At 40.7% G+C, this 27,584-nt stretch overlaps 1 protein-coding gene across 1 annotated transcript in view; it reads left to right on the top strand.

The window, feature by feature from the left end:
* Positions 1-828: 828 nt before the first annotated feature.
* lingo3a (leucine rich repeat and Ig domain containing 3a) overlaps positions 829-27,584 on the top strand; it is a 37,051-nt gene continuing 10,295 nt past the window's right edge. The window contains exon 1 of the mRNA XM_079647542.1: positions 829-1,322. The gene's annotated coding sequence lies outside the window, so the exon portion shown is untranslated. The remainder of the gene's footprint in view (positions 1,323-27,584) is intronic.

Here is a 27,584-nt window from a genome sequence, read left to right as displayed (position 1 = left end):
ATTTGGTTGTAATAAGGGCCTGAACAATCGGCCAATTTGGTCGTATGAGTTGGAGGACTTGTTGTAACTGTGGTAGCGCCAGCCCCTCCCGGAATGTTGCTACTCCTATAATCAGAGCCGTTGGAAGTACCGTGGGGGCGCTGAGTGAGGTCAAGGTCCTCAAAGTAGATACCAATGCCTTACCATGGTTTTGCACTTGGCTTCCCATTACTGCGTTCTTGTAAAGGGAGGGGTATGCACTTGGTTGTAATCTGCTACCCTATCGCTAGATGCTGCTCAATCCGACACACAATCTGTTAAAAAATGTCCTAATATCTGTTAGGTAAACAAACTCAATTCCCGCATCTCAAATTGCTGTATGGATTACAAACGAACACTGACAGACCAAATAAATCCGTCATAAGCATAGGCTATTTCAGTTTAAATCCTAGGCCTAATACAATACCAAATCTAATGGTAGGCACATTTCTACATTTCTCTGTATTTATTCACATATTTATTTAAGCATATTATTACATCTATTTAAAATTGCTTTTTCATACAGTGAGTCCCTGCAGAGTATTGTGAGTAAACCCTCCATCAGAAAGCTAAAGTGAGATTAATTTTTAAATTGAGATCTCATCTTTCGTTTTCCCCCCACACAATGCAGCACCAAACAGCCGAAGTACGAGAGAGAGAGAGAGAGAGAGAGAGAGACTGGAGAGAGAGAGAGACTGGAGAGAGAGAGAGAGAGAGAGAGAGAGAGAGACTGGAGAGAGAGAGAGAGAGAGAGACTGGAGAGAGAGAGAGAGAGACTGGAGAAAGAGCGCAGATGAGCCTCAGCCGGGTCCTCTTTCAAACACACACACGCTGATACACATGCAACGCTCCACGTCCCACACACACATAAATGCCAGGTCACTCATACACATGCAACCCAATAACGAGAGCACCGTCAGTCCGAGCTGCATGCCGCTTTCGGTGGCAGAGCTAACCGCTTCACCGAGACACAGCGCCGGGATCCCGCGGTGAGAGGAGCCGCTGCTGCTGCTGCTGCTGCTGCTGCTGTTGCTGCTGCATTCCTCCCACAAAGGGGAGCGGAGAGGGACCTCATTTGGGGGGCGGTAGATAATTCAACAGCAGTGCTGGGAGGAGAGGAAGGTGAGTGAATGCAGTCCAGTACTACAGCTGCTGTTGCTGGAAGAATAAGAAGAGGAGGAAGCTCAGTGTTGGAGGAGCAACATCATCCTGCACTCAGACTCAGACAGAGCAGACGGCCAACAGTGATCTAAGCACCTCCAGGCTTTCCGATGGAAGGAGAGCTGTGCAAGATCTAGTCCTGGGTGAGCCAACTTCACACACGCAACCACAACCACATACACACAATCATCTGGTGGTCCACTTGATGTGCTGTCTGGCACTTTTTACCACAGAGAGTTGAGAGACATGGGGTTAATCTCTTGTGTTTTTTCCCCCATGCTGCCACTCTCCTATCATCCAGATCTCAATGGTCACTTAAACATGATGACCGGCGGAGTGTAAGATTCACCCCCTGATCACTGTGACACTAGTTCACCCCCTCAGCCTCTTCTCACTCTGTCATGGTGCAGTCCAGGCGGATCGATTTGCTCTCTAACTCAAATGGACATTTGGTCTTATTATCTCACGCCGCCCGTGCTTTTCTTTTGTCATCCATGAGATGTTTCATCCATGCGAGCGCAGCCTCTCTGTGTGCCTGCGTGTGTGTCTTTGGTTGCCAATTCTCAATTAGTATTTAATGATCTAAACGGGGCAGAGAGGGGAAGGCAGCCTTTGATCGATCCCTGCAGTCATCTTAGTGTAAGAGGCTCGGTGCCTGTTGTTGCTGTGACACATCTGAGCCTCAGCCTGTGTTTGCTCAGCCCCTCTCCATCTCTGTTAGTGCCTTAACTGTCTCTCTGTTCAGTCCTTTGTGCATTTCCAGAAATAAACTGTTTCATAAGAAAGGTCTGACAGTTTTTCTTTTATCTAATTCCTCATCTGTCAGGGTGTACCACCGTCCCGGTATTTCTTGCATACATTTGCCTACATACATCGCAAGACATGTAATTACATTATTTAAATTTGGATTTGCATAGGATTAGATTTGCATTTGTTGATAGTCACAACTATGAAGTGTTTTTCTTCATGTAGCTTTCGTGGCATTATTAGAAAGTTGACAGCAGGGAAGAGACAGGAATTTAGGGGAGATATTAATGTGGAGTGACATGCATCAAAAGTGCTTGGCACGATCCGAACTGCAGAAATTCATGTTGAATGCCTTAAACTCTTTGACTACCAGGGGCTAACAGGGGTCTCTACCCTGATTTTATATGTCTTGATAGAAGGCAGTCACTTGGGTACTTACTTTAAATGATGTCACCGCTATCCCTAAATGAGTGCGAAACCAATCACAGTAATGCAAAAACCCACAAATCCACTGAAACGGGCATCTTATATTTTTTCATTGCCGGTACATTTCTGTAATTAAAACCCCAACACTTTATCATCCTCTCTCTATTCGCTTCTTGTGTGCAGTGAATGAAGCATTACCTGGTTTGTTAACCAAACAATTAAACATCTCAGGCATCGATCCTGTGACTTGATTAGGTACAAATATGTTGTATGTATGGGGAATCATCTAGTTTTTGGGCAAATGTTGATCAGTCCTGTTTGCCATGTTCAAGTATGATTTAGCAAATGACTCGAAAAATGATGTGCAACCGCTTTTTATAGCCGCCATTAGTGTGTGAAATAATGGCTTAATGAAAAGCACATTGTAAAGTGCTTTCATGTTCAATTACCATTTTTCATGTTTATCTCATCAAGTTAAAACTATACTTGTCACACATGTGTCATTGTCGTCACGCGCTGTTGAAAGCCACTTTAGCTGCTACTGTCTAAAAATCAACATGAGCAAACCAGCGTTGAAGTGAATGCAATTATAGAACAGCACTTAATGGTGCCCGAGGTGCCACTTAGCCTCTCTATTTGACAGATTTATGTGTCAGTAATGAAATGTCTGCTGACGGGTCTATGTGGCCCTCAGAGTGCTTTGTTGGATCAGACTTGTTAGTCTTGTCCATTACTACTCCTACACTTACCTCCTCGTTTTGATGCTTTGTGCCACACATAAAGCTGTCAGCCGTGCTCAATAGTGACATTAGCTCAGCTGAACACTGCCAATGCTCAGCCTCATTGTTTTCAACTCTGGAGTATTTATGAGGGAAGTAAAGCAGAGATGCATCCGCTGTCAGCTAGAGGAGGGTAGTGCTGCTCCTACAGAGGGAGTATGTGGGCTGAGGAGGAAGAACTAGAAGGAGGAAGAGGAGGGAGCGCCCCTATGAGTGGCTGTCAGATACCTGCAGGCTCGCTGGCATGTCTGCTGTCGTTGTTAAGATGTCCAGCTGGAACGATCAAAAGCCCTGTGTGCTGGCCGTCCTCCAACGCACAGACTACTGTAATGCCATTATAGATTTTCAGATGAGGCTGTAAGCTATTGCAGAGCTTAGAGAGAATTTGGCCCTTACAAATCTTTTATTTACAAATTTGACTGCGTCTTTTCATATTTGTTGTGATGATAGAAGCTGGCTGACCTGGTTACCTTAGGGAAGATGTCGACTACCATTATTTTCATACAAGGTAAAACAAGGCTCTTGTTGTTGTCTTGTTTTACTTTCCTGTAATGTGTTATATAGCTTTGTTGTGCATGTAAATGGTCTGCAAAGACTAACATCCCAAAGTTCCCTCCAGAGGGAGTTTCTCTCCCACACACACCTTTCTTAAAACCCCTCCATTGGACTCCTTTGTTTACTTCGGCAACATAGTGACATCACTCTGTAACACTTGAGTTCCTATTGGTTAGCATTCCAACACATTGTACGTGATAGGCTTAGGGGCGGGACATCTCTAAGCGGTTGACTAATCACCAGAGTCGACCAGCTAACCAATCAGAGCAGACTGGGCTCTGGTTTTAGACAGAGGGTGAAAAGAGGTGCTGCAGCACAGGCAGTATGAGAAGAGCTTTTTGAACATTAAAGCATGTTACAGTAGAGGCACACAATTCAAATACTAACCTGAAAATGAACATAATAGGGCCCCTTTAAGATTGGATCTTCCTGCTACTTTATCCGGTTAAATGTACTTGTTTGACATACTAAGTCAGCATTGCAACCATGCCCCCCCAACCAACAGGAGTGACACTTTGTTTTTGGAAACAAAGTACTTTGCAAATATAATTCCTGTTTATTATTATTATCAACACAGTTACTTTTTTATACAGTGAGTTAAATGGTAAATATGCATGTATGTCGTTCAGTATGCGTTTACAGGTGAATACGTCTGCATTTCCTGCCAAATACTAGCCTCAAAAAGATTGAAATATAATTAATGCAAATAAACTACTTCTAATAATAATCATAATCAATTCAATAATATAAATACTATATATTATTTTATTATAATATAGTCAAGACAAAACATGCTAAAAAAAAGAAGATATTTCTTAAATCTGTATTCAAATGTAGTTCCCTCTGTCAGCAATGTATCAACAACTACACACACATTTATATCAGTATTTCTCTTTGTTGTGGTTGACATGATTGCATGACTGTTAGGAGTTAAGGGGAGAGGCTGAGCATCACCATGACATTTGCAAATTGACATAAAAATGAATAAAAGGGGAAAAAAGGCTCCATGTTTTTTTGGGCTGTAAACTTTAACTGTTATGTAAGCCAACTAGACAGACATTTTATCACTCTTCCTCCTGTATATTAGCAGATAAAAGGCGTAAAATACTTGAATGAATGGTAAATAAAGAATGCTGGAAATAACTGCATCTCCATTAGCCTATATGGGGGTTGCGCGGAGAACTGCGTTGAGAACCGTGCGGAGAACTGCGCGCAAGCCGAGCTCATAAGCCGAGGCCCCCTGTGCAATGTGAGGCCCCATGCAGCCTGCATGATCGGCCTGTAGGGAGGGGCGGCCCTGATTGCAACATGTGTTTTCTTAGTAATGTAGCTCATTTAAAATGTGGATAAATCCTTTTAAGATCACATCCTATTTTCTGTAAAATGTAATGAGTTGAGCAACACCTCATTCAAGTAAGCCCTGGCACTCAGGGTTTTTCACTCCCTTTTAAAAGGCTTAGGTGCATCCCTAGAGCCGAATGAATGTGAAATCAATGTGCAGGGCATCGACTAACTTAATTACATTTCCTAGATCTAAAGAGTATCGTCCACAGTGGAATTCTTTAGCAAGTTCTCTAAACGGATATGTAATGGTTAAAAATGATGTGAAAAGAACCAGAAATAGTTCCAAAAAACAAGCTAGGGGCTTTGAAAATTGTATCCACAAAACAATGGATGAGTACGTCCTCTTTTTATGTACAGTCAGGAATTAAAGCAATCATTTAAAATGAATTCAAGTTTTTCATTCAAACATTTAATCGTTTTGTTTGTTTGGTCATATCTATCGCACCTGCAACTTCAGCCTATCGCCATTGTTGCCGCCGTAGAGAATACAACAGAGTTTTTCCAGACTGTAATTTGAAGCTGAGTTTAATATAATAGTTTTTATTCAAAAGTAGAGCAGTACAATAATGGTGAGCATACTGCAGGTTGTACTGAGGGGCAGTTTCTTTAAAATGACTTTAAAGGAGCTAGAAACAGAGCTTCTGTTTTTTTTAACCAACTGGATCAAAGCCCAAGCAATACATCAACTCAGTGCATTAAAGCAGACTAATAGAAGTGCTCTGATTTTGAGGAGTCCATTTATCTCCCACATAATTTGGTTTTGCTTTTTGAAGATTTATGCCAGTGTCTTCTTAAAAGATATATTTCGCTATAATTCAAAACTGCTATATTTTTCGCTAATATGCATGTCTAGTTGCTGAACCTATTTATAGATTGTATGGCAGAATACACACACTGCCACAGTGCTAGAAGATCATCCAGCACAAACACTCCTCCAAGCTCTGACCATTTCTGTCGGCTGCCTTACACTTTTTCACCTCTCAATGCTTTTCCCCAGTTCCTTTCTCTACTGTATGTTTCGTAGAAGTCTCTAAGCTAAATTGACTTCAAAATCCGATGACGGGTCCTTTGTGACTTTATTGTACCAGTTCAGGATGAGATAGAGCCGTGGTACAGATGAGAAGCAGCGAAAAGGCTGAGAACTTTTTGCTCTTTGGATGCTGCATATTTTATGTTTCCTGAGGTCTCTGGAAGGTAGAGTCTGTGATGAGATGTCCGTAGTATTACGTAAGTACTAAAAGTGAGGCTAAGGGGTCTCATGTGTATAGATAGGCAATGCTTACTCACTCAAGAAGGAGTTACGAGACTACTCTTCATCTTTTGCTTTCTAAACTAAGTCATTCTGTTTGCCCAATGCTCCTCTGGAAGTGTGAGGCAACACTGACAATCCTGTTATGTACATTTACACTCAAAGATCAACACCCTATAAGAGACCTTTTATTTTTAAGTCTGGAAACAGAGAGCAAAGCGTCTCAAGCACTGGGATGAAGAGCTGGGTATTTGTGGAGTTTATATACTTGTCTCTCCCTACGGCTCATTTCATTTTATGTATTTCTATTGCTGCTGGCAGCTTGAAGTGGTGCAACCGTTCCTCCTTAAAACAATATTCTCCAATCTCCGGTATGGACCGCATGAGACCGCATGAGAGTGCTGCAGAAAATGGAGTTCAAGGCACCTCATCAGAAAAGTACCATCTTTACCAGTCCCTGGAAACGTCCCGCTTTGAATTGTTTGTGCTGACAGAAGAAGTCGATTTACTTATTTTGACAGAAGTGGGCTGGAGCTTCTCATGAATAATTTACTTCAATCAACACCAACACTGCAAGACAGCAGCAATACCCAACTTCGACTGTTCCTCTGGGGGGTTCACATCAGACTCACAACTCTACTGTTGGATGTTACTCTGTTATTGTTACACTCACAACTGTCCTGCGTAAAATAACAGAAGGTAGGAACTATCTAAGCTGTGAGAAGGGGCATATAAATAAAGATTATACTTAAAGGTACATTAAGTAGAATTGGCCAAACAGACTCACTCTTGATTCAATTTTCCTGCCTGGCGTTTCACAAGCTTCACTGTTTTTGCATTTTTCCAGGGCTTTGTCCGCCATTTCGTAGCTTGGATGCATTTCTACAATCAGGCACCTGGTTGCTATGTTTTTATAACAGCAGTATCCCAGAAATCTCCCAAATACAGCAAGAAAAATCAGGCAGAGGGTTGCATGGTGTCTGAAAATCCAGATGTTTGTACCTTCTTTTTTAGTGGGTTAAGTTAAGCCTGTATTTCATCAATAACTGTCAGAGTATTAATAGTTACATTTCCATGTTTCAAAAAGGATATCACTTGCTTATAAAAGCTTATATCTCAAGGAGCTTTCAATCACTAGATACTGATTCGATTTTTTACAAACCAAGTGGTAGATAACAGATCTTTTAGTTACTATGCGTCCTTCCTGCTCTGTTATGGACCACATATGCAGCAGCTGAACCCGGCAGACGTGACTTTCTGCATTTTGAACCACTGAAGAGCCAGCTGTGTCCTACGGGTTGACTCAAGTTACAAACATATTCTATTCCTCTCCATGGGCCCTGCACATGGGTAGCTCTTTAATCAGCTGTCTTTAATTAGGTAATTATGAAAAAGATTAAATTAACACTTGCCATGCGGTGTGTTTTTGTTGTAAGACTGAATCAAAGGTCTGAGCTATGACACACACATTCACACTTCTTCATTTCCTTTTGCCTCAAGCCTGAAACGACAAATGACTGTGACATTCAGACAAAAAACATCCTGAAATGTAATTAAGTTCAGATGCCTGCAGCTGCTCACACACACATGCACACACGCATCACGTCACCAGCTTCTCCTAATTGATTTTGAAGTGCTTGACGATCAAAGCTAGCTCTTTTTTGTTTTTCGTCGTGATGACCCATCAGTCCTGAACCTACTAATGACTCAGACTCTAACGAGAACTTTTCATGTTGTGGTCAGATGCACTTCACACTGTGCAAGGGTATAAGGCGCATTATCAATTGATTATTCTTCAAATGGGTCCTTTCATCCCCAAGAGTGAACAGCAAGTTCGACAATCAATGCTTTCAAAATGTGTGTGTGTTTTTGCTTATAAGTTATTATGTTCCTCCCTCACTCCTGATTAAGAATGTGGCTTTTGAACCTTATGAACCCATTTGTATATCCCAGTGAGCCATCAGTTTAAGCAAAGATTACAGTTCCCTTTTTTTATATTTCATATCAGCCATAACCCCCGATGCTCCCCAGTCTCTCTACTCTGTGAATCACACTGTTTAAGCTAAAGCTGTCTGTTATCTCCTTTTCAGCCACTGAACATCAGATAATCAGTTGATCAAATAGCTTTCCTGAAGTGGAGATCAGTAGAACTGAGGGATGAGAGTAAACTGCTCAGTGAGGCTGCTGACTCGCTTTGACTTCACTTGATTTTACCTTCCTTTTCATCGGTTTAAAGGTAGCTTTTTTTTTTTTTTTTTACTTTTGCAAGGTTGCATTAATGGTGCAAACTTTCAAACTTCACATTTTTTCCAGCGGCACATTCACAATAGATCACCACTGTGTTTTTGGCTGATGGGTGATGCACATCTACTTCCCCCTTGCATGTGTGTCTCCATTTGGCTGGTAAATGGTGCTAATTTGTATCCTGGTTGCATGTGTAAGATCAAAATCAGTGACCTATTCCAAATTGAAATGAGTAATTCATGGTTCGTTGAATAAGAGGAATAACACCACTATCGTGTCTCCATTGCAAATATTCAGATACACTAGCTGGTTAGCTTAGCCTAGCTTAGCAGAATGCCTGAAAACGGGAAACCGGGAATAGCTTGTCTGGATCCTTCCCAAAGTAACAAAATCCACCTACCAGCACCTCAGAAACTCACTTATTATAATCAATCACACAATTATATCTTTGTTTAATATGTGCAAAAAACACAGTGTGAAACAATTAGCTGTTTTATGGGGGGTTATGTGAAGGGCTATTACTTGTATTAGTCACACATGTTCAGGCTGCTGTTGCATGCAAGTATTTTGGTGGAACAAATTCTCTTCTGGTGGAACATACAGTATAGCTACCAAACTACTGCGAGCTAACTTCTACCCGCTTAATGCATGCAAGAGATAATTAGCATCGTCCTTTGAGATTTTGAGCACCAGAGGGATTACAAAGTCTTAATAATGCGGATGTTTCACCGACCCAAGGTCAGAAATGTCCTGTTGCACTTTAGTGTTCATTGTGTTCATTAGTGCTTTTGAGCTTGTAGCTGGAAGGTGTTAAGACCATCTGCCAGCTGACAGAAACTGAAACACATTACTTCATTATGGAGATGTGTTGATATTGAACCAAGTGACCTTTTACTTTGACGAGAAACTGAAGTGTTCTCATTAATCTGGATATATTGTGAAAATGTTTAACTTGACATCATTGGATTCTGATTACATTTGCAGTTGATGGCTGTAATGATTTTACATACAGAGCGTGCATTATCAATACCAGTCCAGTTTGTATCCAGTGTTTGAATCATATCATGAAAAGCTAATAAAGGGCATCTTACAGTATAGCATATTTTTCGTTAGATATCTAAAAAATAATTACCCCTTTTAGTGTGCAGACTTCTGTTTTTGCATGCACGTTGTAAAAAGTCAGTCTCTTCATGAAGCCCCAGAGAGGCAGCACATATTTTAAGGCAAAAGCTTTTTTCCAGACTCGTCTTTGAAAAGGAAGTCAAAGCGTGAAAAAAATCTCTACATTGCTTTCTTTCTGCATCATTTGAAATGATAAATCTGCAGCTGTATGTGTCCATGTGCAACGGTGACAGATGGGTGTGAGGAGTTGGTGCTTAGCAGACTGTGCTTCCTCTTCCTCCCTCGCCTTCTTCCTCTCATCTTCCTCTCGTTCTTCAGGAACATACGGATTTGGTTTGCCTTTCAGAGGTGCTTGTTCAAAGTAAGTCTGTGAGGATCTTTTCTATGATCTGACTCCCAGCTGTGGTCAGTTTCTCTACTGTTGTTTTTTGGGACCTTGTAGGGGCTATACTCTGCTTGTGAGTTGTCTTTCGTCTATTAATATCTGTGGAAGTGGGTTGCGTGCTGTTTCTGAGAAGTAAAGGGTTATGCTTGTCAGACTAAATCACAATCTGTGGATTTGTATGTCTATGAATATCTCACATGCATGTGTATGTACCAAAACATGTCTGTGTCTATTCAGTGCCCCCCTGTCACATTCCCTCAGGTTGACAGGTCTACTTTGATCTGTTCTGTTTGCTACACTTTGAGGTGAAGAGGACAAGATGCTCCTGGACATCAGGGTTATGAATTTATCATGGGGAGCCGGCAGAGACGCAGCGAGACAGTGTTGCATGGGGCTGACGCTCCTCTCTTCTTCACTAGCCTTCATTGGTTTGTGATGAATTATTCCTCTTTTTTCTTTTTTTTTTTCAAAAAATATTGATCGTCCTGTCTGCATGACAGTCGGCCTGCGTGACAGCTCGCTGCCAGAGCCTGCGTTAGATCTTTCAAAGACATCCCTGCCTGCTTTCCTTCCCGTCTGTCCCCTATACACCATGTACTCCCGCAGCTTTCTTTCAAATCATTTTCTTTTTACCCTCCCACTGCTTCTCGCTTTGTCTCATCATTACCACTCTCAATAGTTTTCTCAAAGTCGGGAAGACTGCTTTTACATGTCAGAGTAAACAGTTTCAAAAGAGGCTGTGAATAATTTCCACATCAGGATGTAGCTCTGAGGTTGTGTCTGTTTGCAGGGTCGAGGTTTTTTCTGTGTTTTTGGTGCGGTGCAGTGTGTGTTTCTTACTCCATCCAGCATTCCGTTTCATCCCAGTGCATCCGATGCTTAGTTCCTGTGTGATGTCAAAACAGATCTATGTTTAATGTGCAGGCAGGGCCCAATTACTCTGAGCCCATAGCTGTACCTAGAGACTTTAAAGAGGTCCCTTTGCATGCTACATAACCACGATGGCGTGGCACAGCGATCCCCTTTAAGGACACTGATTGCTCATCCTCTACTCTGGTAGTTTTGACGTTTGTTGTCTGCTTTGGGGTACATTTCCCACTGAAGCGTCATTTGAGGCTCATGTCTGGGTTCCTCTTTTATTTAGAAAATGTGATAGTCTCTGTGAAGAGCACATCAACACCCTTGCTCTTTGGTGCCCCTTCATCTCTTTCTTATTCCTTGAGGCTTTTAAGGAAAACAACCGAGATCTCTTTCCTCCCTCCGTTTAACCTCAATCTGCTCTTCCTCCACCTTCCTTCTGTCTCCCCTCACTCATCCTTCGTCACTGGAGTTGACAACCTGTGTCATTTGACGAGGTTTACTTTGATCTCCTTTCAGAGCCTCTTCTGAGAGTTTGTATGTGCGTATGTTTTTGCATTTAGCATAATTTACGAGTGCATATTTGTGTTTTTTTATTTTTGTACCGGCACCTTGCCTGTCTCCTATTTGTCCGAGTCGTTGCAGGGACAGCAGCGAGTTGATGGAATCTCTCTTGAGTTAAGGGAGTGCAGCTGTCAACTACCGATCCCATGACACCACACACACACACACACACACACACACACACACACACACACACACACACACACACACACACACACACACACACACACACACACACACACACACACACACACACACACACACACACACACACACACACACACACACACACACACACACACACACACACATACACACACACACACACACACACACACACACACACACACACACACACACACACACACACACACACACACACACACACACGGTTACAGTCTGTGTTTCTCTGAAGTGCCTCGCTTTTGACAAATCCATTTCACAGTCGCTCCTCCTTTGATGGCTCTGTCAGGATGTATAATCCCTCAACACCTTCCCTACAAACATCGCACATCTCTGCTTTCTGTTTTCATCAGTCATTCTTCAGAAAAATGTAAATTGTTCTGTTCTTCTTCTGTTTCTATTTCCAGTTTAATTTAGCGTCCTTGTATCTCATAAATGTTTAAAGGCATTCCCCGTTCTCTTTCTTCTTATTTTTCCCTTTTTGTTTTTCATGGTCAACACCTTCATGCATGCTGCTTTCTCTTCCACCGCTTCCTTTCTTCAAACACTTGACTTCCTGCTTTCTTTCAACTAGAAGCTCCATGGTTGCATTAGCTAATCTCTCAGAAGACATGGCACAGATACAAGACCTACTACCTCTTCTACTTCAGCTCATTGCTATAAACATCCATCCCCTCATTATTCAACCGGCACAAATAAAGCAAATACGTTGTGATTTAAAATGAATGCTTTGGTCATATCCGTGGAAACACAGCACTGCATGTGATATTGATGTTTGAAGATGAATCAACAATTAGCTGCTGATGTGCCATGAGAGTCTCTCTGTGTCTCTGTACTGTGAGAGCAGATTCAGTGCCAGCGCTGTGGCTGGAGAACCTATAATTGCTTCAGAATACTTCCTGTAATTAACATCTCTCGGATAATTATGCCACAACCCCAGTCATCACTGTTCACACATTATTAGGCTCAGTGTGGAGGGATGAAAACAGGAACACCAGGGCTGCATGATGTGGAAAAAAATAACTGTGTGTGCTTATGTTGACTAATATTGCAAATGCGATAGACGAGGGATTATCATTTTTGAAACATCATTGACATTAACATTTAAACATATTAAAGACATATAATGCTAGGTTCATATATGTATTTTGTGTCTCTACTGTGACACGTTTACATGCTTTTAATGTTCAAAAAGTGTTATATTTTTCTCATACTGCCTGTGCTGCAGCACCTCTTTTCACCCTCTGTCTGAAACCAGAGCCCAGGCTGCTCTGATTGGTTAGCTGGCCGGCTCTGTTGTGATTAGTCAACAGCTTAGAAATGTCCTGCCTATCATGTACAATGTGTTGGAGCGCTAGCTAATAGAAGTAAACAAAGGAGTCCAATGGAGGCATTTCAGGCAGGGGGGGGATGGGGATTGTTGCCTCTGCAGACCAATTACATGCACACAAACCTATACAACAAACTAAATATTGCACTTACTGCGATTTTGATATTGTACTAGACCATGTTGCGATTCTGATCAAATGTAGATTCATTGTGCCGCCCTAAAGCACAAGTACAAACATGCGAGCACACACTTTACTGCATTGTAACAGCAGAATATTTCCCGCTCTTTTCATCGGTGTGAAGGCTGTAAAAAAGCAACAGTGCACTTGTTCCTCATGAACATGGTCACATTTTAGCCCTGTCTGTTTTTCGACAGGGAGTTGTCCCAAATGTAGAGTTTGCTGTCTTTGCTGCAGCGACATTAAGAAGAGACAGGAAGTGGACAGGGCAGTGTGGCAGTTCCCGATGGCAACAGGACTAGAGGGTGGGACAATGAAGTAGGCCAAACAAACAAGCTTAGCCGAAATATGAACAAGAGACCATAACATAGAGCGGGATGGCCCAGGTCATTTCATCAGCATGTCATTATTCTGTAATCCCAGTACTGTACCGACTGCATGTGGATAGTGATTGGTCAGGGACACTTGTGGATATTGCTTTTTCCACCTTGATGCAGAAGAATACGAATTTGATCACAGATGTGCCCTATTTAATCAGAAACTTGTGTTATAGTGCAAGATTGCTTTTGTCAAAAAAGAGGAATCCAATTTAAAGTTTGTAGGTATTTTAGGAAACATACATTTATAACAAAGCTGCAAGGGATTTATATTTGTCTCCTGCTCTTTCCCGAACAGTCTGACAGTCTATATTTGATTTGATTTTGTTATCTTTGATTCATGTTGTTTCTATTCATCACAAAAATGCTAAAAGACAGGTGATGGTTATGTGTTCTTCTGGTTGTGTGGGCGTTGTTGCAAGATGTTAATTGGATTGAACAAAAATATCTATTAAAGAGCAACACATTTCTGCCTACGATGACATGGGCTTTCTGAACTGTATGGCCTTTTTGAGGAGCGAGAAAGGGAACAAATATCGAAAGAAACTCTTCTTTTTTTCTTTTTTTTTTGCCAATCAAATCGGGATGTTCAAAGAATCTTTAACAATGGACAGTGGAACCAGGACGAAATAAAAACTATCCAACTGGAAACTGAAAATTGTGTAGCGTTCACTTTTCTTCAGTTCCCAACCATTTCAGACCAGATGCAGAGGAGATTTAATGAGACGTTCAACATGAAGTGACGTGATACAAACTAACTACACAGCACTACGGTTCCTTGCTTTCCAGTGGGAATGATGACCCCATGCTGCTCAGAGTCAGTGAAGACAGATACAAATGAGAGGGTCAGATGCCAGCTAGCATCATGTTACAGCTAGAAAGGCAAAGAATAAGCCAGCTTCAAAGCTCTGTTTATGATAATGCCTTATTTCACATAAGCTATTTCAACCTCAATACTAATGGACACAACATATTATTAGCATATCCACAAGGAGCTGACAGAGCACATGTTGCAGTGACCTCTAACTGTATGTTTATGTCAGTTAATGACTACAGTGATTCTTTCACAACCTTGCTTGACTTTTTCCATCACATTGTTACACTTTTTCTTTACTGCTTACTTATTACTTACTTTTAAATCCTTTGTCTTAAAGCAATATTTTAGGATTCTGGGAAAAATGTGAAAACAAGGAAATGATAGAAAAAATTAATTGCAGAACATCAAAGTTTTACAGAGTGTTTATATGTCCGACTATTTCTTGGCCAGGTGCAGTGACTTCCTGTAGCTGGCAACAAGACTCAAGGAAGTCATTGGTGTCCAACAACATAACGTCCAGCACACTAATTCCCATTATATCATAACATGTTTTTTTTGGTTTGTATGCATTAGTTGCAAAGGCTTATCTAACATGCTGCTATCTTTACCTTTTTTTTGACCGTACAGACACTGCAAAGTGATTACACTCTCCTCTAATAAGAAAGAATACGAATAAGCCTATTACTCATATAATAAAAATTGATCTTTATATGTAAACTCTTGTTGGCAATTGTGCTGGTATTACCCATCTCACCTTGACTTCTTCTACTTGGTGCTTACCTCATCTCCACTCACAGTTTCCTGCTCTTCTTCAGGTCACTCTGGTGTCGTGTCTATGGGAGTCTGCAGGCCAGGCAAACATCCCCGACAACTAAAGTCACCTCCACAGAGTACAGTATGTGTTGTCACTACGCAAGCTGTGCTTGTTTCAGCATTTCAGTGAACTTGGGTACTTGTGAATGTTGAAGGTGAAATGCTTCTGCAAACTCTCCTTAGATGAGTCCACTTTCTGTGTCTGATCCGGTTTTAGCTTTCATAATGTTGTCTGTTTCAGTTGAGTGGAGCTCAGTCAGTGCTCTGTCTGTCAGCATCTGTCGTATTGAATCACTGTACCTGTCCTCACAAACTGTCAATATGTGACATGAGGAAGTTTCATTTTCAGCTTTAGTTATGTTCATTCAAATCTGCTTTGAAATATAAGGGAATATATTTTTCTTTGAATTGCTCATATATTTCCTGGATAGTTCCTTGTTAACGATGCGGAAATTCCTAAAATCAGTATATTTATGTAACAAGTAATGTGTAAAGAGAAAGGGGCACCCACAGATAACTACGACATCATGAAGTATTTTATATATTTTTTAGCTCATTTAGGTTCAATTTCATCATTAACAAAACATTGTATGCAGACGCAGTAGGCAAAAAGGCTTTAAGCTGCATTTATAATCAAATGTCTCTTTGTTTTGCAAGGTTGTTCTCACAGCCTTGTGTTGAAAACAGCTAGTTAAGTTTCGTCCAATGATTATGTCCACTGCTAGCTACAAACAGCTGTCATCTGATTGATTGCAAGTCGAAAAGGTCAGCGGTAAACAAGGTCAAAGTTGAAATAACTTGAACTTTGAGCGCAGTGGTTGGCGATACATTTGCAGCTCTTTCCATAGAAACACAACGGCATCGCCAGCGTAGAGCTGTTTTAGATAGATACAGTAGATAGATAGATAGATCTTTAATTTGTCATTGTACAGGTACAACGCCTATCATGTGAATGCAGCTTTAAGAACACACTATATGATACTTATCCAGTGCAAACAGTAGATAGACAAAGTTAATGAAGCTGGCGAACATAGTTTAGCATTAAGCAGAAGCATTTGTCAGCCATATGTTTGAGTCAGGAGTTGGTGGAGTCCAAAGCTGAGCTCAAATTAGAGTATACATCGGGCCTTTTCATCTAAAACGACTCAAAATAAGTACACATTTTGTGTTATTTGTCGTGTCTGCTGATGTATAAATGGGCACGTCTGCTTATATGTTTATCAATGTCAAGAAGAACATGATATTTAAGTGTTGTATTTCAGCTTGCTTCCACTGCCCCAAAATCCCTCCTAGAAGGTATTGCAGGTTCAAGTTTCAGTATCTATCCGCATGTCTTCCATTTAGTTTAGTGGGTTCACTTGCTAGAGGAAGGAGTAGTCTGAGCGTAAAAGCTTAAATCGCTCCAATTTGAGGAAACTTTAGTCCAAGTTATAGAAATCTTTGCGAGCGATGCTTGAATTCTGTCTTATTAGGCTTTCGACAGTGCGTGTTATCCTGACAGGGGCTCAGTCAGCTAATCTCTAGAACATTGCGGACGGACAGCAGTGGGATCTAATATGATGTGAGATACACATACTCCCATCTATCTGCTCCATCTGTCTTCCTGCTTATAACAAGTGCTGTACCCACCTGGGACCCCAGCGGCACAGACTCTGATCTGCCTGATTCAGTGCCTTTTCAAAGATGTCTCTTCCTGGTTTATTACGTGGACAGAACTTTCTCCACCTCACTGCTGTCGAGTGATGAATTATGAATAGATGGGGATCCAGCAGCACCGCTGGCCGGACCTGAGGATTACTTTCAATTCGCACACCGCCTCCCCTCTCTGCCTCGCTGGTTCACTCCGCTAGTCAGACTTCTTCTCAAGGGACCTCCAAGGCAGTATTAGATTGCCGCCTGAAACTCTAACCCCGCCAATCATGTAAAGAAAAGTTTAATTTGTGTTTGTGTAGTAACACAACGTAGTAACACAACGCTGCCCCTGCGTTCGACTTCTACGTGAGTGGCATCTCTTCTTACTGCTGTTAACAATTCTCACAGGAAGAGGAAAGAGCAGAGCATGTGTGGCCCGTCTCAGATACTCGTTGACTCCAGATAACCGGTTGTAATTGGCCTGGTTGATGAGCAGGCGGCAGGCAGTGAAAGGGAAGGAGAAAGGACAGGGATCTTTTTAATGAAGCCAATGAGAAGGACATGGAGAGCCTGCAGGCTTCAAGAAGGATTAGGGCAGGCTCCAGCTGATTTAGGCTTATGATGCTTCCACAAGTCTCTCAACCTTGAGGCGCTGAAAAAGGACAAGGAAAGTGACACAGCCAGAATAAAGAACGAGAGTTCACATCTTTCTTTTTTTTTACAGTCTACGTGATATGCAACAGTCTATTTTTTCCTCCTTTGTGATACGTTGATCTTTAGCCGCCCTTCATCCGGAGATGTTGGTAAACAAAATGATTTTTCTAAAGGTCAGTGTCCCCAAGACACTAACCTTTTAATACACAACTCACATGCATTCCTCTGCAGATTGAGGACAGTGTGGGTGTGTGTTTGAATATGCATGCAAGTCTCTCTGTATCTGTATCCCAGTGCGTTCATCCGTTTTTAGATTTGAACACGTACGTGTGTGTGTGTGTGTGTGTGTGTGTGTGTGTGTGTGTGTGTGTGTGTGTGTGTGTGTGTGTGTGTGTGTGTGTGTGTGTGTGTGTGTGTGTGTGTGTGTGTGTGTGTGTGTGTGTGTGTGTGTGTGTGTGTGTGTGTGTGTGTGTGTGTGTGTGTGTGTGTGTGTGTGTGTGTGTGTTGATGTGAAGTGCAAAGGACTGTGAGCTAAAATATCCCGTCTCTGCCTCTCTGGATGTGGCAGGGCGTGCAAGAGTGACAAAGAGTGGAGCCAATTGGCATGGAAAGGGCCATGGCTGAAGTGATGGCTGGTAACACAGCAGACAAGCCAGCCAGCCAGGAAATAGATGCCAACAGAGATACTGATCACACTCACCTCCACCTCTTGATGACTTTGTCTCTCTGCTTCTGTCACTGTGCCATGTATCTAAGTGGAAACTAGAAAGTGTTTCAATGATACCAATAAACAACTTTAGTTGTGCATTTAAGGGAGAAATCAGTTCACATTCATGACTCTGTGTTTACAGGGTTAGGGTTGCCTGCTAACATGCTCATTTGAGCTTGTGAGCATGATTCTTAGTAAAGGGGCCCTATGGGGTTTTCCGTTTCGTGTTGTGTGTTATATAGGTTATTGTGCATGTAAATGGTCTGCAAAGGCTAAAATGCCAAAGTTCCCTGCTTCAAACGCCTCCATTGGACTCCCTTTTTATGGGATAAATGTGCTGAAATTATACGTTAACCTTTTATTTTACCTAAAGCATTGATGCCTGGTGATGAATTGTCATTATTTTGGGTCTACCGTGTCAAACTAATAGGAATGGAGAAAAAACAACAGCTATATTATGTGTTAAAATTGCCCCTAGGTCTCAATTTCCCCGGCATAATGGAAATTAAAGAGGGTATATACAGTAATAGGTTGAACAGGTATCATGAATACGGAAGCAGGGAAGGCAGAGGAGTTGACAACCTGCCATTTACTCTGAAGAGTCACAAAGTAATGGCTGTTTCCAAGTCATTACATTTAGAATGTGATCACTGTGCTTTCAAGGACACACATCTTGTAGTCAAATGGCCCTTGACGCCTTCAAATAGGATTTTGTCATTCTATCAATTTATCAGTTTCTGCCAGACGGAGACCTAATCACAAATGATATTGTATTTCTTTTTTAAAACAACCCCCAAAGATTTGGACATGGGCAAATGAACAAACCAAGCACAAACTATGCGTTCGTTCTACAAGGTCCCCCAATTACGTCCTCTCTGTGCTGTGTCACTTCTCATCCTTGAGAGAAGTAAGTCGAGTATGTAGCCTGAGAAGCAGCCTGGGTCGGGGGGTCAGTTTTTGCCTGACACACTCTGTTCACAGGGGCTTAAAGGGAGGATGGACATTTAATACGTTAACTGCCAGTAGCAGCCTGTCCTCATGATAAGCTGAACAGAGAGCCGGGGGCTGACCCGAGTTGTCGTTTCACTGTGACACCCATACTTTCCTGTCCAGAAGCAAATGACAGTGAGAACAAAATTGGTCTAGAAGACCCCTAAAAGATTTTCCCAATAGGACATTTCTGCCATTAAAGATAAGTTTCACAGACTCTTTTATCATGTTTTTTGGACTTTTAAATGATAGAGTTATGCTGACTCACTCGCTTGCTGAGAATAAGATAAGAAGATCAATACCACTGTCATGTCTTTTCGTAGAATGTGAAGCTTGCAATACAATATGATGCAAAGGATACGAGAATACTTGGTCAGATCAAGTCTGAATTTGTTTCTGCACTTCAGAAGCTCCAATCGCAACATCAACAAGAACAAATAAGAATACACGAAACAGTGAAAAAGAAATGTAAGATAACATTACAATCACTGAAGACATTGTTCAAGACCTTATACAAACATTTGATCTGGGTTTTTAATATGAAGATTGACTGGTGCACAAAAGAGTGCTTCGGTCGAACCTTATTACATTTGATGGAGTTCATAATCACTGTTCAGGACATGGGTTGGGATCAGAGATTATTGGAGATGGTCAGTTGAAAAAAGACCAGTATTTTGGGGGAAAATGACTCACCTAGCTGTTATATTCAGAGACCAAAGTTGTAATAACATGTTAAGTTGTGGGTTTATGTTTTAGACTATCTCTAAAGCTACATCAGACAGAAAGTGATATTTGTTACCCATACTGTGTGATGAGTGTATTTTCAGTTTCTGTTTATTTGTCACTTAAGAGCCAGGCTAGTTGTTTCCAGTCGTTATGCTAAGCTAGGCAAATCATCAGGCTCAGGCTTCATGTTGTGTGAGATGAACTAAAATGATATAATATAGAACATTTCCGCTTAAAAATGACTAAAATGACGATGTATGCTTTTATATTTTGGTGAGCAGCGTAATCCCAAATGTTTCCAATAACTTCTAAATTTAGAGAATCCACTGTATGTGGTTGACTACCTAAAGCTTTACAACTTTTTATCTAGTTATTGACACATTTTTATGACCCATAATCCCACTTTACTTCAATACTTAACAAAACTCGGGTCTTTATTAATGTTTTGACTTAACTCTATTGCAGAAAATAACATGGTGGGTTTTGAACTCTGTGCAATTAAGCCAATATCTTCTTAAATGTATTCCTTTGTGTATGGACGAGATCCATTAAGAAATGCATTTCAAATAACTTTTTAACACAAGTTTGATTTCCTTTCAAGAAATATCGTTATGTCATATCAAAAAAGAGAAATTACTCTTGACTTAATAGAAACCACTCAATACTAAAAGATCAGCTCTTAGAATCATTAATTACTATAATTGGAATTTTTTAATAAGCATACGTCTATTGACTGAGCTCTAAAGTCTCATGAGGCCTTGAAACAAACAAGCACCGGATAAATACGTCTGCCATCCATGTAATTGGCCTAAATTGTGTGTGTGTGTGTGTGTGTGTGTGTGTGTGTGTGTGTGTGTGTGTGTGTGTGTGTGTGTGTGTGTGTGTGTGTGTGTGTGTGTGTGTGTGTGTGTGTGTGTGTGTGTGTGTGTGTGTGTGTGTGTGTGTGTGTGTGTGTGTGTGTGTGTTATCCTGTAGATGTGTCACCATGCATTACAGTGACGGCCTGTGGCCCCTCCAAGAGTGGCATCAAACTTAATGGCCTTTTGAGCCACGGATCCCTTTGTGTTAACTCAAGCTGACTGTGCTCGGAGGTTTTGGATTGTGCGGAGGTGTTTGGGTATATTTGTTTTAACCTTCAGCTGTGGACCTACCTCAGTACAAAATATAGCCGATAACTGGTAAAAAAATAAACCATGAAAAAGTCAGTCTAAACACGATGTTTGATTGAGATGATTCCCATAAAGAAGAATGAATTAAAACAAGACTGTATTATAATTAGATTGCATTTACAGCAGCATGTTAACAAGGCTTTGCTCATGAGTTAAGAAAAAACTAAACATGAACAGTAAATAAATGCATATCAAAAGTAAACATATGTATTATTTATAGAAAATAAGTTAGAATACACTAAACATAATGGATACTGGAAACTACATACATCATACATAATGTTTTGTTGATTGGAATTTTCTATTCAGAATATGTGAAGAAACATAATACAATTGGACAAATATCATAGCAGTAGTTTATTAATTTCAACAACAGTATACATTTTTTGCATTGTAAGGAGATATTTTAGGGTTAAGGTGAACAAAAGTAACCTTGGTGGGAAGTGTTTCCTCTTCAATGCTACCACTCTTACCTCAGCCATATGCAGTGTTAATTGTTGATTAGAGATTTCCCTTTCACACTTACCTAGAATGAGAACGTCTCAAAGATGCATGGCACTCCGGTCTACTGTGGTTACAGTTATTGAACAGTATATAATGAATTGGCTCCACGTCAATACTGGATTGTGGGTCAAACACCTTTTAATCTATTAACCCGACATGTGATTTAATTAAGAAATATCCTTATGAAATCAGGTTTGTTATTGATCCGTAGATATCCGGCAATTGTAACTTCCTGCTGGTGGGGAAACATTGATCCATAAGTGATCTACCACCTTTGCAAACAAGTCAATTTAAATACCCATTTACGCACTACAATAAAACGGTCTGACAGTAGCTCATGTCAAAATAAGTTGCAACTTGGAGGAACGGCATACATTTATTGAACGTTACAATACTAAGTTTTAATTCAAGCTACAAAATTCACTTCAGACTCTTCTTTCATGTTGCATAATAATTTGATCGTCCACTTAAAATAAGTCATCCCAGACTTCAGGACGACAGATGATCTGATTAGATATTCCAAACCTGTTTTGATTTTTAATTACTAAAGAAATTCCTAACATACTGCACTCCTAATACACACTTAAAGTTGTGTGATTAATGAACTCATTGGCAGATGTTGCGTTCAGAGTGCCACACAGATTAATGTGAAATATGTCACTGCTTGCATTCCTCTTGCTTAATGATGTATGTCTTTTGTTTGCGTTTGTTTTGGAAAAGGACACTTTACAAGCTGACAGCAGGTTATTATATCTAAACAGATGGAGGATGTGCAACACTCAGGTCTGTGTAGCATGAATAAATGGGTTGAGAGAAGCAGGCTGCGTCAAACAAATCTTTATTATTCAGACCTTGGTCAAAACTAATGTGTCTACAAATTGATTCAGTGATGACTGACAAATAGTCACAAACTATTTTGATAATTGTTGAATGTTTCAGTAATTATTTTGTGCAAAAATGGCATTAAGTGTTGTTTTTTAGCCTCTAAGATGGAGTTTTATTTATTGTATATTTATATAGAACATTAATTGGAGAAAGTGGGATGGCCATTCTTCACTGTTATGTAATTGTACAGACCAAATAGTACAATGTGCTGGAACGCTACCAAATAGAAGTGTGACAGGTGGGGGGGGGGGGAGATAAACTCCCTTCAAAGGGAACTTTGGGATTTTAGCCTTTGCAGACCATTTACATGCACAAAAACCTATACAACAAAATGAAGGAAAGGGAAACCACCCAAAAGCATAAGGCCTTTTTAAATGAATATTCTATAAAAATAATCAGCAGATGCATAGATAATGAATATTATAAAGCCTGCAACTAGAGTCTTGCAGCACAAAAGTTCAGTTCATGCATAACAAGTGCAGAATCAGTTACTGTAACATTATAGCTGAAGTTTGATCTACCGTCAGTCATGTACTGCAGGTCTGTGATGTTTATCAGTGAGGTTGAATGAGAGTATCATGTGTTTGTCTCTCTGTCTGTACATCTATAAGCCCCTAAACAGTTCCAGACACATTCTTAATCACCTCTTTGTGTCCTTTGGTTTCATTGTTCATGCTTTCATAGAGCAGAAGTGCAATTTAAGAACCTCACTGTAATCCATTATTATAATTAAAATCCCATTTGGCACCTTTTAAATAGTGTTCCATATCATTACATATGCATGTGGTGCATTGGTATAATGGAAGTTTCCCAACATATCTTATCAGCTAACTGCGACAGTTTTATTATGCAGGGCCGGAGGACGACACCACATTTAATTAGTGGACTGTTTGCAAACGATGGCCCTCATCCATCTTTTTCTGACTTCTACTGTCACCTCAGGGTCCACAGCTGCTGGTCAAATACTTACACATATACTATACTCATGTAAATGCATAGGCACGCTCATACTGTGCCCCAGCTTTCTATTCTTCATGGGGTTTCCTTGCCTGTGGTGGTTACCATGGTCCTGCCTTTAGTAACCATCCATCACTACAGTGCAAGGTGGAAGTTACAGGTCATAAAAGGGAACAAGCAACTCAGTAATACCTCTGTCTCTGTGCCTTTCTATCACTCCAGGTGAGTGTGTGTAATGGCCTGTGTGCATATGTGTGTATTCCCTGGAGCATGCATGCATGCACTGCCAGGGATTTCAGGATGTTCAGGATTGATATACACTGACAATGGAGTAATGTGTTTTCTCTGGTGGAAACACACGCACACACACTCACAGTTTGTGCTTATGTAAAGAAATATGAGTGGGCATGGTTGAAATCAGTGTGAGTGCAGCCATTTGAGGAGCTTTGTGATGCTTCGGCCTGTGTGCCTTTCGGCGTGAATACACCTACACACACTCTAAAATACACTTCCTGCTCATTTGTCATCTGTAAAACCTGCAGCATGATTATCGTTGCGGCAGCCTTTTCTGCTGCTGTTCATTTATCCAGGCCCTTTCTTGTTTTAAATAACACACACATATATATAGAGTGCTATGGCGTTAATATAGAGGTATATTAACGCTTGAATTTGAGCTGTAAAGGGGCTAAGATGCTTGTGAACAATATTGTACACCGTTGTGATTTTCTTAGATAATGTCACTTTTTTACTTATTGTCAATGAATCCCCTGAAAGTAATAAGAACAACTAAATATAGCTTATTCCATTGTGCCACGGAGCTCCCAAAACTATTAAAAATACATCAGTCCACCACACTGTTGCACTGGCTGACAGATTCCTTCATTACTATTAACATGGGAACTGCAGTTTATTTTGAGTACATCCTACATACATCAGCCTGCTGCTGGAAACACTCAATAAAGCACCACGTGTGTTAATTCGCACCTTAAAATAATCCCCAAAAATGTTTGTTAGAGTGCCCATGTTGTTTTTTATTTTTGAAATATTAAGCTACATACCCGTGACGTGTTTTTCAAGATTTTCAAGAAAAGGGCTTGGGGCTTAAAGTATGACGAGACTGACTAACGGTTATAGGTTTTTGGTCTTTTCATCTTTTTTACTTCAAACAATTGAATATTGCTTTCTCTTCCTTTAAAGTCTCACATAACACGAGAACAGCCCACACAGCTTCTGTATTTGCTCACACAGGCCCAGTCTACTTGCTGCTCGGCTGCATTGAAATCCTTTGTCATTCCACTCTCACACACACCGTTTTCATCTTATTAGAGAAGCTTTATGCATACGTGAGTAGGGTGTGTGCGTGTTTAATGTGTATGAGTTGTCTCAACGTCAGCACTGCCCTCTGTCTGATCCCATCCTAATGTCCTCATGTTGAAACATGTGGGGTTCTCACCATCTATTATTTTTAATAGCCAAGAAGGAGCGTTTGCATAAAGCACATTAGCTCAATTTGCTGTCATTCAAGCCCCTAATGGTGTCTGTTTAAACAAAAAAGAGTCTGGTGGGGAGTTAAGGGTAGTCTCAGGAATAAATTATGTAGTTATTTGTGCAGGGAAAGCTGGTAAGGGGGAAGAGAGATGGCAGAATAATCGACCAAGCCCCCTGCCCTTGCAGCTTTAAAGCCCATTTACTGTCTAAATCTGGCTCTGCTGCTCTCTAACCTGACTTTTATTTTAGTTAAAAGGCCACAGTCCCTCTCCCTCTCTTACTTACATTGCAGGGATTTGGATGGTAATTGGGCTGCAGTCAGAGAACACATGAATACCGGGTCAGCCACTCTGAGATCCATACGCAGAGAGAGAGGACACATGGCAGGAGAAGTGGAGGGGTGTCATCGCTGGATAATTGCTTATCACTCCTGCAATTAAACTATTCACTTACAACTATAATTAAGAATGCCTAAAAATAAATCTATATCAAATAACAAATTAAAATGTTGACCTAGTACAGTGGCTCCCAACCTGGGGGGCGCCAAAGACCGCAGGGGGGGCGCCAGGCCTCAGATGATTTGAGGCCAAATGTCATATTTAGACTTTTTTTTTAAAAATATGATTGTAACGCAATACATGATTGTCACTAAAATGTCTCTACATTACTATAAAATATACAAAATAATTGATTAATTAATTTGAATACAAATTGAAGTTAGTAGCTTTTAAAGGCATAAAAAGACAGAAATGTATAATCGTTTCTTTAATAGAAATGTTTCTTCTGCCCGTAAATTGTTCAAACCGGGCTTGTCTGGATAAGCGCATTTTTAAAACATAGTCATTGTCCATGCCGGTTTCAGTTGGATTATTTGTCACAGTTGCTCCGATCAGATCGGTCTCCTCCATTTTGTAGATTATTTACGACTTTTGAATCTACATAATCACAATGGCAAAATCCGGCTTACTTTGAGCATGTGTTTTAAACAGTTTGTTCCCTTTGCGAATTGTTTTCACTTGCGCCGTCCTTTAATTTCTTCATACAGCGGGAATCCAAATGAATTAATCCTGAGTCCAATAACCATCAAAGTCACTCCAATAGTGCTCCTTAATTACGCTTTCACCCTCCTTTAACAACATACTTCACATTCATCCAGTTTGTGACAGTTGTAGCATTTTGAGACTTTTAAACTTTAATTAGCGCTGTTGCGCCCACCCCCCCCTTGTGTGTATGTTTGGGGGGGGGGGCGCAACTTCCAACAGGAGTCATTTGGGGGGGACCTTAGGGAAAAAAGGTTGGGAACCACTGACCTAGTAGACACTATTAAAAGTTTAGGTATGCCCAAAATGACAGCATTTCAACTTTAAGGATACTTGTTTAAGAAACTGCAGCAATGCGTCCAGTAGATTTTGAGACCACTCACCTAAAACACAAGTCAACCTCATCGTGAAATCAGAAGATTATCGAAGTCATCATGAATACCCGGTCAGCTCTGCCATCAGTACTTTACAGACTCTGAGATCCATACAGAGAGAGGACACCTGGCAGGAGGAGCGGAGGGGTGTAATTGCTGGATGATTGCTTACCACTCATGCAATTCACCTTCCACTGTAATTAAGGAGGCCTTAATCAGCATTTTAATTTAGTTGCACAAGGATCAGAAAAAAAGAAAAAGAAAAAAAAGTTAGACAGTAAATAAAAACAAGACTAAGAATCTAAAGCCATGCTTGCGGCTCAGTGACGATGTCCTGAAGACAGCCGTTTTAGATCTAAATGATAACATCAGCATTTAAACATGCTCATGTTTAACATGTAAAAATGTAAAAAAAAGAGGTGGACCCAAAAAACTCAGAGGGTGATTTAAGCTTGACCAGTTCTGTGAAGGTGACCGTTATAATCACATGATCAATTGTGAAATTACTCTGTTTATTCAGATTAATTCGAGTTGAATACAAAAATGTTTCAGGTTAAAGGCAGGGTCATAAAGGCCCTTTGCATGTAGATGAGACGGGGCATTCAGGAAGATAAAGACACTAACAACTAATTATCGCCTTACTTTGAAAAAGGGGCAATCAACAACTGCTCTTTTCCTTAATGACATTTTAATAACATCCTATTCCCAGTTGTTTTATCCAGCTCCTGACGGAAGACTCTGTTGATACCATGGCAATCACTGCACACCCAGACATGTGCTGAATATTGTTTATCAGCACACGTCTCAATATCACTGACATAGTTGTTTATTCATGTTGATGTCACTTAATCAATCAATCAATGTTTATTTATATAGCCCAATATCACAAATGTTACATTTGTCTCAGTGGACTTCACAGTTTGTACAGAATATCAGTATGACAATATGACACCCTCTGTCCTTAGACCCTCACATCGTACAAGGAAAAACTTCCAGAGAAAACCCACAGTTTAAAGGGAAAAATGGGAGAAACCTCAGGGAGAGCAACAGAGGAGGGATCCCTCTCCCAGGACGGACAGACGTGCAATAGATGCCGTGTGTAAATTGAAAAGATAATACATTTGCAACATAGGTAGTCCAAATGTTTGGAAATGCATGTGTATATAATAGGAAGATGAATCCATGAGTATATCTATTCATCCAGGACTTATGATCCAGGACCACAGCCACGACTCGCGATCCAGGACTCGCGATCCATGACACAGGACCGCAGGATCATCCATGACTCCGGATCCCGGCGTATATA

The sequence above is a fragment of the Notothenia rossii genome (assembly GCF_949606895.1).
Source record: "Notothenia rossii genome assembly, chromosome: 1".
Lineage (NCBI taxonomy): Eukaryota > Metazoa > Chordata > Actinopteri > Perciformes > Nototheniidae > Notothenia > Notothenia rossii.
The sequence above is the reverse complement of the archived record's forward strand: the minus strand, read 5'-3'. Positions and strand labels throughout refer to the sequence as shown.